General features: G+C 43.1%; 1 long non-coding RNA gene across 1 annotated transcript; it reads right to left on the minus strand.

The window, feature by feature from the left end:
* Positions 1-36: 36 nt before the first annotated feature.
* On the minus strand, positions 37-6,543 carry LOC139544920 (uncharacterized). Its single transcript, XR_011668971.1, has 3 exons — positions 6,134-6,543; positions 5,854-5,919; positions 37-958 (listed from the first exon to the last, which is right to left on the minus strand). It is a non-coding gene; the product is annotated as an uncharacterized lncRNA (long non-coding RNA).
* Between the last annotated feature and the right edge of the window lie 5,664 nt (positions 6,544-12,207).

A 12,207-nucleotide genomic window follows, 5' to 3' on the forward strand; every position in this document is an offset into this window, starting at 1 on the left:
CACACAGATTCCACTAATCTTTCAGTCCTTAAACATGTTAATCCACGTTTACAGTAATGTAGAACAATCATTCAGTCCTTAAACATGTTAATCCACGTTTACAGTAATGTAGAACAATCATTCTGTCCTTAAACATGTTAACCCACATTTACAGTAATGTAGAACAATCATTCTGTGCTTAAACATGTTAACCCACATTTACAGTAATGTAGAACAATCATTCTGACCTTAAACATGTTAACCCACGTTTACAGTAATGTAGAACAATCATTCTGTGCTTAAACATGTTAACCCACGTTTACAGTAATGTAGAACAATCATTCTGTCCTTAAACATGTTAACCCATGTTTACAGTAATGTAGAACAATCATTCTGTCCTTAAACATGTTAACCCACGTTTACAGTAATGTAGAACAATCATTCTGTCCTTAAACATGTTAACCCACATTTACAGTAATGTAGAACAATCATTCTGACCTTAAACATGTTAACCCACGTTTACAGTAATGTAGAACAATCATTCAGTCCTTAAACATGTTAACCCACGTTTACAGTAATGTAGAACAATCATTCTGACCTTAAACATGTTAACCCACGTTTACAGTAATGTAGAACAATCATTCTGTCCTTAAACACGTTAACCCACGTTTACAGTAATGTAGAACAATAATTTAATGTAAAACATCTCTACCAGTACTGGATTTATAGATAAACGTTTACAAATGTTGGATTTCAAATATTCAGATGACACTTGAATTAATTGATTTATAGAAGGAATAGACGCTCAAACATTTATGCAATGTAAATGTATTTATTTATCTTATTCCATAGGGGTCAGGTAGTCAGTCACATGTGGTGACATGGAAGTATGTAACAGCTGAAGTGAGAACAGCCAGCTAACAAAGCACTGCCTCATCGTGACACATGATGGAAACAAAGCCCAGTCCACACAGACCATCTGAGAAAAGTGAAGGGAGAGAAGAAAAAAAATCAGACAACCTCTGTGGTTCCGAGATTTTTTAAAATCTGAATTCAACTGACAAAATGTGAACCAGTTGAGATGAGTCTAGATGGTCTGTATGGACTCAACACTCAACACTTAGCACTCAACACTTAGCACTCAACACTTAGCACTCAACACTTAGCACTCAACACTTAGCACTCAGCAGTGTGGTAGCAGCACTTCATTGATTCGTGTAACGTCTCATTTCAACACCAGTGATGGTTTACATGGACAGCTAGAGGGCAGCAGCAGGTAAACTGATAAAACAGACCAATCAGCTAACAAGACACTGCCTCCCAGCTGCCCAATCAGAACAGAGTAGGGAAGGGGCAGCCTATCTTAACATAGCAGGCACATGAGCAGCGTTTCCTTCTTTCAGCCCTGCTCTAACACCTAATTCAGCCCTGCTCTAACACCTAATTCAGCCCTGCTCTAACACCTAATTCAGCCCTGCTCTAACACCTAATTCAGCCCTGCTCTAACACCTAATTCAGCCCTGCTCTAACACCTAATTCAGCCCTGCTCTAACACCTAATTCAGCCCTGCTCTAACACCTAATTCAGCCCTGCTCTAACACCTAATTCAGCCCTGCTCTAACACCTAATTCAGCCCTGCTCTTAACACCTAATTCAGCCCTGCTCTTAACACCTAATTCAACCCTGCTTTAACACCTAATTCAACCCTGCTCTAACACCTAATTCAGCCCTGCTCTTACACCTAATTCAGCCCTGCTCTAACACCTAATTCAGCCCTGCTCTAACACCTAATTCAGCCCTGCTCTAACACCTAATTCAGCCCTGCTCTAACACCTAATTCAGCCCTGCTCTAAACACCTAATTCAGCCCTGCTCTAAACACCTAATTCAGCCCTGCTCTAAACACCTAATTCAACCCTGCTTTAACACCTAATTCAACCCTGCTCTAACACCTAATTCAGCCCTGCTCTTACACCTAATTCAGCCCTGCTCTTACACCTAATTCAGCCCTGCTCTAACACCTAATTCAGCCCTGCTCTAACACCTAATTCAGCCCTGCTCTAACACCTAATTCAGCCCTGCTCTAACACCTAATTCAGCCCTGCTCTTACACCTAATTCAGCCCTGCTCTAAACACCTAATTCAGCCCTGCTCTAAACACCTAATTCAGCCCTGCTCTAAACACCTAATTCAGCCCTGCTCTAACACCTAATTCAGCCCTGCTTTAACACCTAATTCAGATAATCCAATGATGGCAAATCCAGTCCTCAGCTGATTAAAGTTAACTGAACATCGTGATTAGTTGATTATTGGAGTCAGGTGTGTGGGGCAAAAGTGTGACACCAATCAGGCCTCCGAGAACTGGAATTGCCCATCCCTGAGCTAATCAATGTCACAAGGAACAGCTGATTAATAGGATCAGGTGTGTTAGTGCAGGGTTGGAGAAAAAACCCTGCATGCAGATGTAACAGTATAACTTTACGTCGTCCCCTCGCCCCGACACGGGCGCGAACCAGGGACCCTCTGCACACATCAACAACGGTCGCCCACGAAGCATCGTTACCCATCGCTCCACAAAGGCCACGGCCCTTGCAGAGCAAGGGGAAACCCTACTTAAGTCTCAGAGCAAGTGACGTAACTGATTGAAATGCTAGTAGCGCGTACCCGCTAACTAGCTAGCCATTTCACATCCGTTACACTCACCCCCCTTTCAACCTCCTCCTTTTCCGCAGCAACCAGTGATCCGGGTCAACAGCATCAATGTAACAGTATAACTTTACGTCGTCCCCTCGCCCCGACACGGGCGCGAACCAGGGACCCTCTGCACACATCAACAACAGTCGCCCACGAAGCGTCGTTATCCATCGCTCCACAAAAGCCGCGGCCCTTGCAGAGCAAGGGGAAACCCTACTTAAGTCTCAGAGCAAGTGACGTAACTGATTGAAATGCTAGTAGCGCGTACCCGCTAACTAGCTAGCCATTTCACATCCGTTACACAGAGTTCACACCCAGGTGGAGGCGGAGTTTCAGGTGAGAGTTTAGAGGGCAGCTGTAGCGTGAGCTGACGAATCAGATAACAGTCAGTTAACATTACACTGCCTACTAACCAATCACATATTACGTTACACTGCCTAATAACCAATCACATGCTACATTACACTGCCTACTAACCAATCACATGTTACGTTACACTGCCTACTAACCAATCACATGTTACGTTACGCTGCCTACTAACCCTCCTCTCCCCTGTAACTATTCCCCAGGTTGTTGCTGTAAATGGGAATGTGTTCTCAGTCAATTTACCTTGTAAAATAAAATGTAAAAAATCAATCATGTTTCACAACTGTTTCTTAACCAATCACATCATACTGCATATTCATGGCCCCCTTTATTGACCAATCATATTGTGGGTTACTACTATCTATTAACCAGATACATTACATCAGAACCATGTAACTTACTGCACGTTTTTGATTCAGCTCATCAAACTAACACCTATTTGATTCAGCTCATCAGACTAACACCTATTTGATTCAGCTCAATAGACTAACACCTATTTGATTCAGCTCAATAGACTAACACCTATTTGATTGAGCTCATTAGACTAACATCTATTTGATTCAGCTCATTAGACTAACACCTATTTGATTCAGCTCATTAGACTAAAACCTATTTGATTCAGCTCATCAGACTAACACCTATTTGATTCAGCTCATCAGACTAACACCTATTTGATTCAGCTCAATAGACTAACACCTATTTGATTCAGCTCATTAGACTAACATCTATTTGATTCAGCTGATTAGACTAACACCTATTTGATTCAGCTCATTAGACTAACACCTATTTGATTCAGCTCATCAGACTAACACCTATTTGATTCAGCTCATTAGACTAACACCTATTTGATTCAGCTCATTAGACTAACACCTATTTGATTCAGCTCATCAGACTAACATCTATTTGATTCAGCTCATTAGACTAACATCTATTTGATTCAGCTCATCAGACTAACATCTATTTGATTCAGCTCATCAGACTAACATCTATTTGATTCAGCTCATTAGACTAAAACCTATTTGATTCAGCTCATCAGACTAACATCTATTTGATTCAGCTCATCAGACTAACATCTATTTGATTCAGCTCATTAGACTAACACCTATTTGATTCAGCTCATCAGACTAACACCTATTTGATTCAGCTCATCAAACTAAAACCTATTTGATTCAGCCCATTAGACTAACATCTATTTGATTCAGCTCATTAGACTAACATCTATTTGATTCAGCTCATTAGACTAACACCTATTTGATTCAGCTCATTAGACTAACACCTATTTGATTCAGCTCATCAAACTAAAACCTATTTGATTCAGCCCATTAGACTAACACCTATTTGATTCAGCTCATTAGACTAACACCTATTTGATTCAGCTCATTAGACTAACACCAGATGTCAAACAAGCAGCTGGCAGAGACAGAACTACAAGTAGCGAAATGTCATAATTAGACATTATTATCTTGCGTGTCAAACTCATGGTGCTCAAAGCTAGACAGAGTAACACCAGAGGAGGCTGGTGGGAGGAGTTATAGAAGGACAGGCTCATTGTAATGGCTGGAATTGAATAGATGGAATGGTATCGAACACATCAAACATACGGAAACCACATGTTTGGTTTACAATGAGCCCGTCCTCCTATAGCTCCTCCCACCAGCCTCCTCTGAGTAACACATTGCTCAGATAGAGCTGTCTGCCTGCTGTTAGAGGTGTAGGGCAGAGCTCGAGACCAAAAGCAGTGAGGAGTGTATAGCTGACAGGAGCGCAGCCAGCAGAGGGGCACCGTCACTATCCTCTTCTCATCTGTCTTCCCCCTTTCCCTCGATCTGTCTTCCCCCTTTCCCTCGATCTGTCTTCCCCCTTTCCCTCCATCTGTCTTCCCCCTTTCCCTCCATCTGTCTTCCCCCTTTCCCTCCATCTGTCTTCCCCCTTTCCCTCCATCTGTCTTCCCCCTTTCCCTCCATCTGTCTTCCCCCTTTCCCTCCATCTGTCTTCCCCCCTTTCCCTCCATCTGTCTTCCCCCTTTCCCTCTCATCTGTCTTCCCCCTTTCCCTCTCATCTGTCTTCCCCCTTTCCCTCCATCTGTCTTCCCCCTTTCCCTTCATCTGTCTTCCCCCTTTCCCTCTCATCTGTCTTCCCCCTTTCCCTCTCATCTGTCTTCCCCCTTTCCCTCCATCTGTCTTCCCCCTTTCCCTCCATCTGTCTTCCCCCTTTCCCTCTCATCTGTCTTCCCCCTTTCCCTCTCATCTGTCTTCCCCCTTTCCCTCCATCTGTCTTCCCCCTTTCCCTCCATCTGTCTTCCCCCTTTCCCTCCATCTGTCTTCCCCCTTTCCCTCTCATCTGTCTTCCCCCTTTCCCTCTCATCTGTCTTCCCCCTTTCCCTCTCATCTGTCTTCCCCCTTTCCCTCTCATCTGTCTTCCCCCTTTCCCTCCATCTGTCTTCCCCCTTTCCCTCCATCTGTCTTCCCCCTTTCCCTCTCATCTGTCTTCCCCCTTTCCCTCTCATCTGTCTTCCCCCTTTCCCTCCATCTGTCTTCCCCCTTTCCCTCCATCTGTCTGAGAAGCTTCAGACTGCCATTGATGTCACACTTTCTTCTATATCTCTCTCCCCGTGCCTCTCCTCCCATCCATCCTTCCTTCCATCCATGACTTACTTTCCTGTTCTCCTCCTGGACATTTTCTTCCAAAGATGCGTTTAAAACAAACTGGTTGAACCATTCTTTATTTAACTTATTTCTATAAGAATTCCACTATGACACTCAAACGTAATATAATAATTGTTCCTATTACTACAATGTCGATAACACCTCCTTACCCTCTGGCTGGAGCAATGTCTCCTCTTCGTCCTGAAATCCCCCAGCAATCTCCTCATGGTGTTGTCCTGCCAGTTAGAAAAGACATTAGTTAACATGACTTTATTGCTGACGGTATTAGACAACAACACACTACAACAGCTGCAGGTGAATTCGACGACGACCACAACAACACACAACTGTCCTCGGTATTAACTTTAAAATTATAAATATCTCTTTAACTTGAAGTCCATATTACTGAAATAATTCAGGTGAAAACTTTACTGTCTCGTAACTTGTTACCCTTCAATTCACTGTGACTTAACGTGCACCTGTGCCTGTTCTCTGTGCCTCCTACAAATACGCGCAGGGGCGGTTGATGGAGCGGGAAGCCTGTTCCCCGGCTGGCCATTGGTGGATAGAAACGTGTTCCTCAGTCACTAGCAGGATCCCCTCAGTAGACGCGTCCTGGTTGCCCTGGAGACGGACACGCATTGCCACAGTGACCTGGTTTCCCTGGAGAACGACATGAACTGCCACAGTGACCTAAAGAGGCAACAGAGCCAAACGCAGCAAAGGGTGCGTTCGTAAATTCAGAGCGATTCGCTCTTCAATCGTTCAGAGACGCACACTGAGTGTTCTGACCTCACAACGGTAGTCAAGCACCCAAGCTAACTGGCTAATGTTGGCTAGCTATTTCCAGACACAAATAAGAGAACACCTCACTCTGACAATTTTACGCCCGCCAGCAGAGCTGGTTAGGCTGTTTTCATGTTATCTAGAGCGTTGGTGACTGTAACTGTCCTGGTGGCAACACATTTAATGACGCTTTTTTTTGCCGACGTTTACTGACACCGGCCATATTTAACTGGTGTTGAGCGTTCGTAATTTCATCAGTTATTCTGCGCTCTGTTACACTCAGACGAGAGTGCTCTGAAATTGGAGTAGATAGCCAGAGGGAATTTATGAACGCACCCAACGTTTTAATGGTCTTGGCGCGGTTATAGTTGTATCTCCATCTCTTCATTTAAAGACTCAATCACGGACACTCTTACTGACAGTTGTGACTGCTTTGCGTGATGTATTGTTGCTAGCGTTTGTTGTCATGTTGTGTTGCTACCATGCTGTGTTGTCATGTTGTGTTGCTACCATGCTGTGTTGTCATGTGTTGCTGCCTTGCTATGTTGTTGTCTTAGGTATCTCTTTATGTGGGTTTGTGTTGTCTCTCTTGTCGTGATGTGTGTTTGGTCCTATATTTATATATTATTATTTTTTAGATCCCAGCCCCTTTTTGACTTTTGGTTGCCTCATTGTAAATAAGAATTTGTTCTTAATTAACTGACTTGCCAAGTTAAATAAAGGTTAAATAAACATTTCAAATAATACATGCATTGTTGTCTCTACCTTCATGCCTTTGTGCTGTTGTGTGTGCCCAATAAGCTTCATACCATGTTTTGTGCTGCCACCATTTTGTGCTGCTGCCATGTGTTTTTATCATGTTGTTGTCATGTTGTGTTGCTACCACGCTGTGTTGTCATGTGTTGCTGCCATGCTATGTCGTTGTCTTATGTCTTTCTTTATGTAGTGTTGTGGTGTCTCTCTTGTCTTGATGTGTGTTTTGTCAAATATTTTTATTTTATTTTTTATCCCAGCCCCCGTCCCCGCAGGAGGCCTTTTGCCTTTTGGTAGGCCGTCATTGTAATTAAGAATGTGTTCTTAATTGACTAAAAAAATATTTAAAATATAGTCTATTTGATTTCAAACTGTCGGTCTCCACCATAAACTGTAATTAACTGCATCAGACCACCATAGTCCCTGTGCCCAAGAACACAAAGGTAACCTGCCTAAATGACTACTGACCCGTAGCACTCACATCTGTAGCCATGAAGTGCTTTGAAAGGCTGATCATGGCTCACATCAACACCATTATCCCAGAAACCCTAGACCCACTCCAATTTGCATTCCGCCCCAACAGATCCACAAATCTCTATTGCACTCCACACTGCCCTTTCACACCTGGACAAAAGGAACACCTACATGAGAATGCTATTCATTGACTACAGCTCAGCGTTCAACACCATAGTGCCCTCAAAGCTCATCACTAAGCTAAGGACCCTGGGACTAAACACCTCCCTCTGCAACTGGATCCTGGACTTCCTGACGGGCCGCCCCCAGGTGGTGAGGGTAGGTAACAACACATCACCAACAAACTATCATGGTCCAAGCACACTAAGACCGTTGTAAAGAGGGCACGACAAAACCTATTCCCCCTCAGGAGACGGAAAGATTTGGCATGGGTCCTCAGATCCTCAAAATGTTCTACAGCTGCACCATCGAGAGCATCCTGACTGGTTGCATCACTGCCTGGTATGGCAACTAATCGGCCTCCGACCACAAGCCACTACAGAGGGTAGTGCGTATGGCCCAGTACATCACTGGGGCCAAGCTTCCTGCCATCCAGGACCTCTATAACAGGCGGTGTCAGAGGAAGGCCCTAAAAATTGGCAAAGACTCTATCCACCCTAGTCATAGACTGTTCTCTCTGCTACCGCACGGCAAGCTGTACCGGAGCTCCAAGTCTAGGACCAAAAGGTTTCTTAACAGCTTCTACCACCAAGCCATAAGACTCCTGAACAGCTACTCAAATGGCTACCCAGAGTATTTGGAATGTACCCACCCCAGCCCCCATTTTTTCCCTGTTGCTACGCTGTTTATTATCTGTGCATAGTCAGTTTACCTCTACCTACATGTACATATTACCTCAATTACCTCGACTAACCGGTGCCCCTGCACATTGACTCTGTACTGGTACCCCCTGTATATAGCCTCCACATTGACTCTGTACTGGTACCCCCCCCCCCTGTATATAGCCTCGCTATTGTTATTTTACTGCTGCTCTTTAACTATTTGTTACTTTTCTTTCTTATTGTTTACTTATCAATGTATTTATTTATTTATTAAAAATGTATTGTTGGTTAAGGGCTTGTAAGTAAGCATTTCACTGTAAGGTCTACTACACCTGTTGTATTCGGAGCATGTGACAAATAACATTTGATTTGATCATCAGTGTAACGCTCGTCTTCCTCTTCTTCTTCTTCTGAGGAGGAGTAGTATGAAGGATCGGAGGACCAATGCGCAGCGTGGTAAGTGTCCATATTTTAATAAAGAAAATAGAACACTGAAACAAAAACAACAACGTGAACGAAAACGAAACAGTCCCGTATGGTAAAACACAGACACAGGAACAATCACCCACAAACCACAATGCCAAACAGGCTACCTAAATATGGCTCCCAATCAGAGACAACGACTGACACCTGCCTCTGATTGAGAACCATATTAGGCCAAACACATAGAAACAGAATAACATAGAAAAAGGAACATAGACTACCCACCCAACTCACGCCCTGACCATACTAAAACAAAGACATAACAACAAAACTAAGGTCAATCAGGGGATATTTAGAGACAATCGAAAATGCTCTTCAATAATAATTCGATTTTGCACACTCCTGTATGTTTTATTGTAGCCCCAATATAATCCCACTCTGCTCCAAGTGAACCTGAATTACCTGATCCCAAAATATATTATTTCAGCTTTTCAACTTCGACTAGTAAAAATGAAAATCGAATGGTTTGGGATAGGAAACAAAATAGACTATGTTGTCGTATTATTACTAAGCAATAACATGTTGACGAATCAATTAGGCATGTTATTATGAGGTTATTATTATGAGGTTATTATTAATATTAATATGCTATTGCAATTAGTCTATCATTGCCTAGGCCTACTAGACTATAGGATACCATTTTTGTTCTTGCCATCTTTGTTGTAAAATTACACGAAGATAAAGTGGCTCTGATTGGCCATCAGAATGAGATCAACCCAGAAAGCTCTCCGTTGCTCGCGGGCAATTCCTTATGAATCAACCTGACTGAACCGCGGAAGAGAGGGGTTGATTTGAGAACCGCATCCCACTCCCATATGCCTCTCTTCATCACACCCTGATCCTCAGCCTCAGTCTGGCCTTGATGTTACAGGTGCGCTCAGTGACAGGAGAAACAACATATACTTTCCCTTAATGTCAATACAGAGAGAGAGAATGGATGTTTTCAGCAGGCATGTATTTTATCTAAATTTATGTTTTATTATCATCATCATCATCACTTTTGTCTTTATCATCGTCACCGCTATCGTCATCATCCTTCTTCTCCTCCTCCTCCTCCTCAGCAGCTGCATCAGTTACTGATTACATTTATAGGCCTATTTAGTCTACCATTCATTTCACCCGCTGAAATACTTCCTAATTCAGTTGCCTTGGAGACGCATTTTCTTTCCCGCATTCTCTCCCGCAGTTTGGTAGTAAACCGCTAGACCTGTCAGCGGCACTTGTGCTGAACTGCCCGCGGTTCATTGTTCTGAGTGTTCATCAGTGAGAAAATGATTAGTTTTCTAGAAGAATAGCTCAAGCCACTCTTTGGCCATACAAGCTGACTCGAAAGTTGTTTTTCAAAGGAGGAAACCCATTATTTCTGACAGCAAGCGTCTTGTTTTATTTACAAACGGCATCAAGGATACCAACTATGAACACTTCAATATATATTAAAAAGAAACGTGATATGCGTACTTAAGCGAAACCCCAAATATAATAACACCTTTAATAATTTAAACAATGTAAACTCTTCAGAACATTCTATTCCACTCTAATCTGCTCTAGACTTTTATATAACATCATCATTAGGACAATTTGGACATTCTATCTGTGTGTGTGTGTGGGGGGAAGTTTTATTGCTCAGAGGAGAGTAGATAGAAGGGTCCCTACTGTGCCTGTTTGGAAAAACCTACATTCTGCACCCTGCCTTCCTCAATTTCATCCCTGTTGTGTGTGTTTTTGAATGATACGTCGTGGTGACATCACAGGGGTCAGGGGCCAGGTGAGGAAACCCCCTCTGAGTGACAGGAGGTCACCACAAACACATCTTTCCCCCCTTCGGCACATGTCAACATTCTTATAATCAAATCAAACCCAGGAAACACCACAGGCCTATACAGTGGTTATGTGTGTGTGGTGTGGTGTGTTGTGTGTTGTGTGTGTGTGTGTGTGTGTGTGTGTGTGTGTGTGTGTGTGTGTGTGGTGTGTTTGAGTTTATAAAAAATTTTCAGGAACAATGCACATTAATCAACGTTTCAGTAAAAGTGCCGGTTTTAGCCAACCGGCTAATTTTCAACCGCAGTCCCTGGGCAGGTTATTAAAAATAATTACAATACAGACAATCAATGAGCAGTGGGCACACGCAGGGCAACATGTTGTGTTTGTTGAGGGTGAAAAATGGCACCGGAGGGACTGGCTGCCGTTTTACTGGCTCCTAACCAACCGTGCTATTTTGTGTTTTTTCACATTGTTTGTAACTTATTTTGTACATAATGTTGATGCTACCGTCTCTTATGACCGAAAATAGCTTCTGGATATCAGAACAGCGATTACTCACCTCGAACTTGACAAAGATTTTTTCTTTAATGAGTCCGACGCGAAGAATATACAGTCGTGGTCAAACGTTTTGAGAATTACACAAATGTGAATTTTCACAAAGTTTGCTGCTTCAGTGTCTTTAGATATTTTTGTCAGATGATACTATGGAATACTGAAGTACAATTACAAGCATTTCATAAGTGTCAAAGGCTTTAATTGACAATTACATGAAGTTGATGCAAAGAGTCAATATTTGCTGTGTTGACGCTTCTTTTTCAAGACCTCTGCAGTCCGCCCTGGCATGCTGTCAATTAACTTCTGGGCCACATCCTGACTGATGGCAGCCCATTCTTGCATAATCAATGCTTGGAGTTTGTCAGAATTTGTGGGTTTTTGTTTGTCCACCCGCCTCTTGAGGATTGACCACAAGTTCTCAATGGGATTAAGGTCTGGGGAGTTTCCTGGCCATGGACCCAAAATATCGATGTTTTGTTCCCCGAGCCACTTAGTTATCACTTTTGCCTTATGGCAAGGTGCTCCATCATGCTGGAAAAGGCATTGTTTGTCACCAAACTGTTCCTGGGTGGTTGAGAGAAGTTGGTCTCGGAGGATGTGTTGGTACCATTCTTTATTCATGGCTGTGTTCTTAGGCAAAATTGTGAGTGAGCCCACTCCCTTGGCTGAGAAGCAACCCCACACATGAATGGTCTCAGGATGCTTTACTGTTGGCATGACACAGGACTGACGGTAGCGCTCACCTTGTCTTCTCCGGACAAGCTTTTTTCCGGATGCCCCAAACAATCGGAAAGGGGATTCATCTTTGAAAATGACTTTACCCCAGTCCTCAGCAGTCCAATCCCTGTACCTTTTGCAGAATATCCGTCTGTCCCAGATGTTTTTCCTGGA

The sequence above is a fragment of the Salvelinus alpinus genome, chromosome 19, assembly GCF_045679555.1.
Source record: "Salvelinus alpinus chromosome 19, SLU_Salpinus.1, whole genome shotgun sequence".
In the NCBI taxonomy this organism is placed as follows: domain Eukaryota; kingdom Metazoa; phylum Chordata; class Actinopteri; order Salmoniformes; family Salmonidae; genus Salvelinus; species Salvelinus alpinus.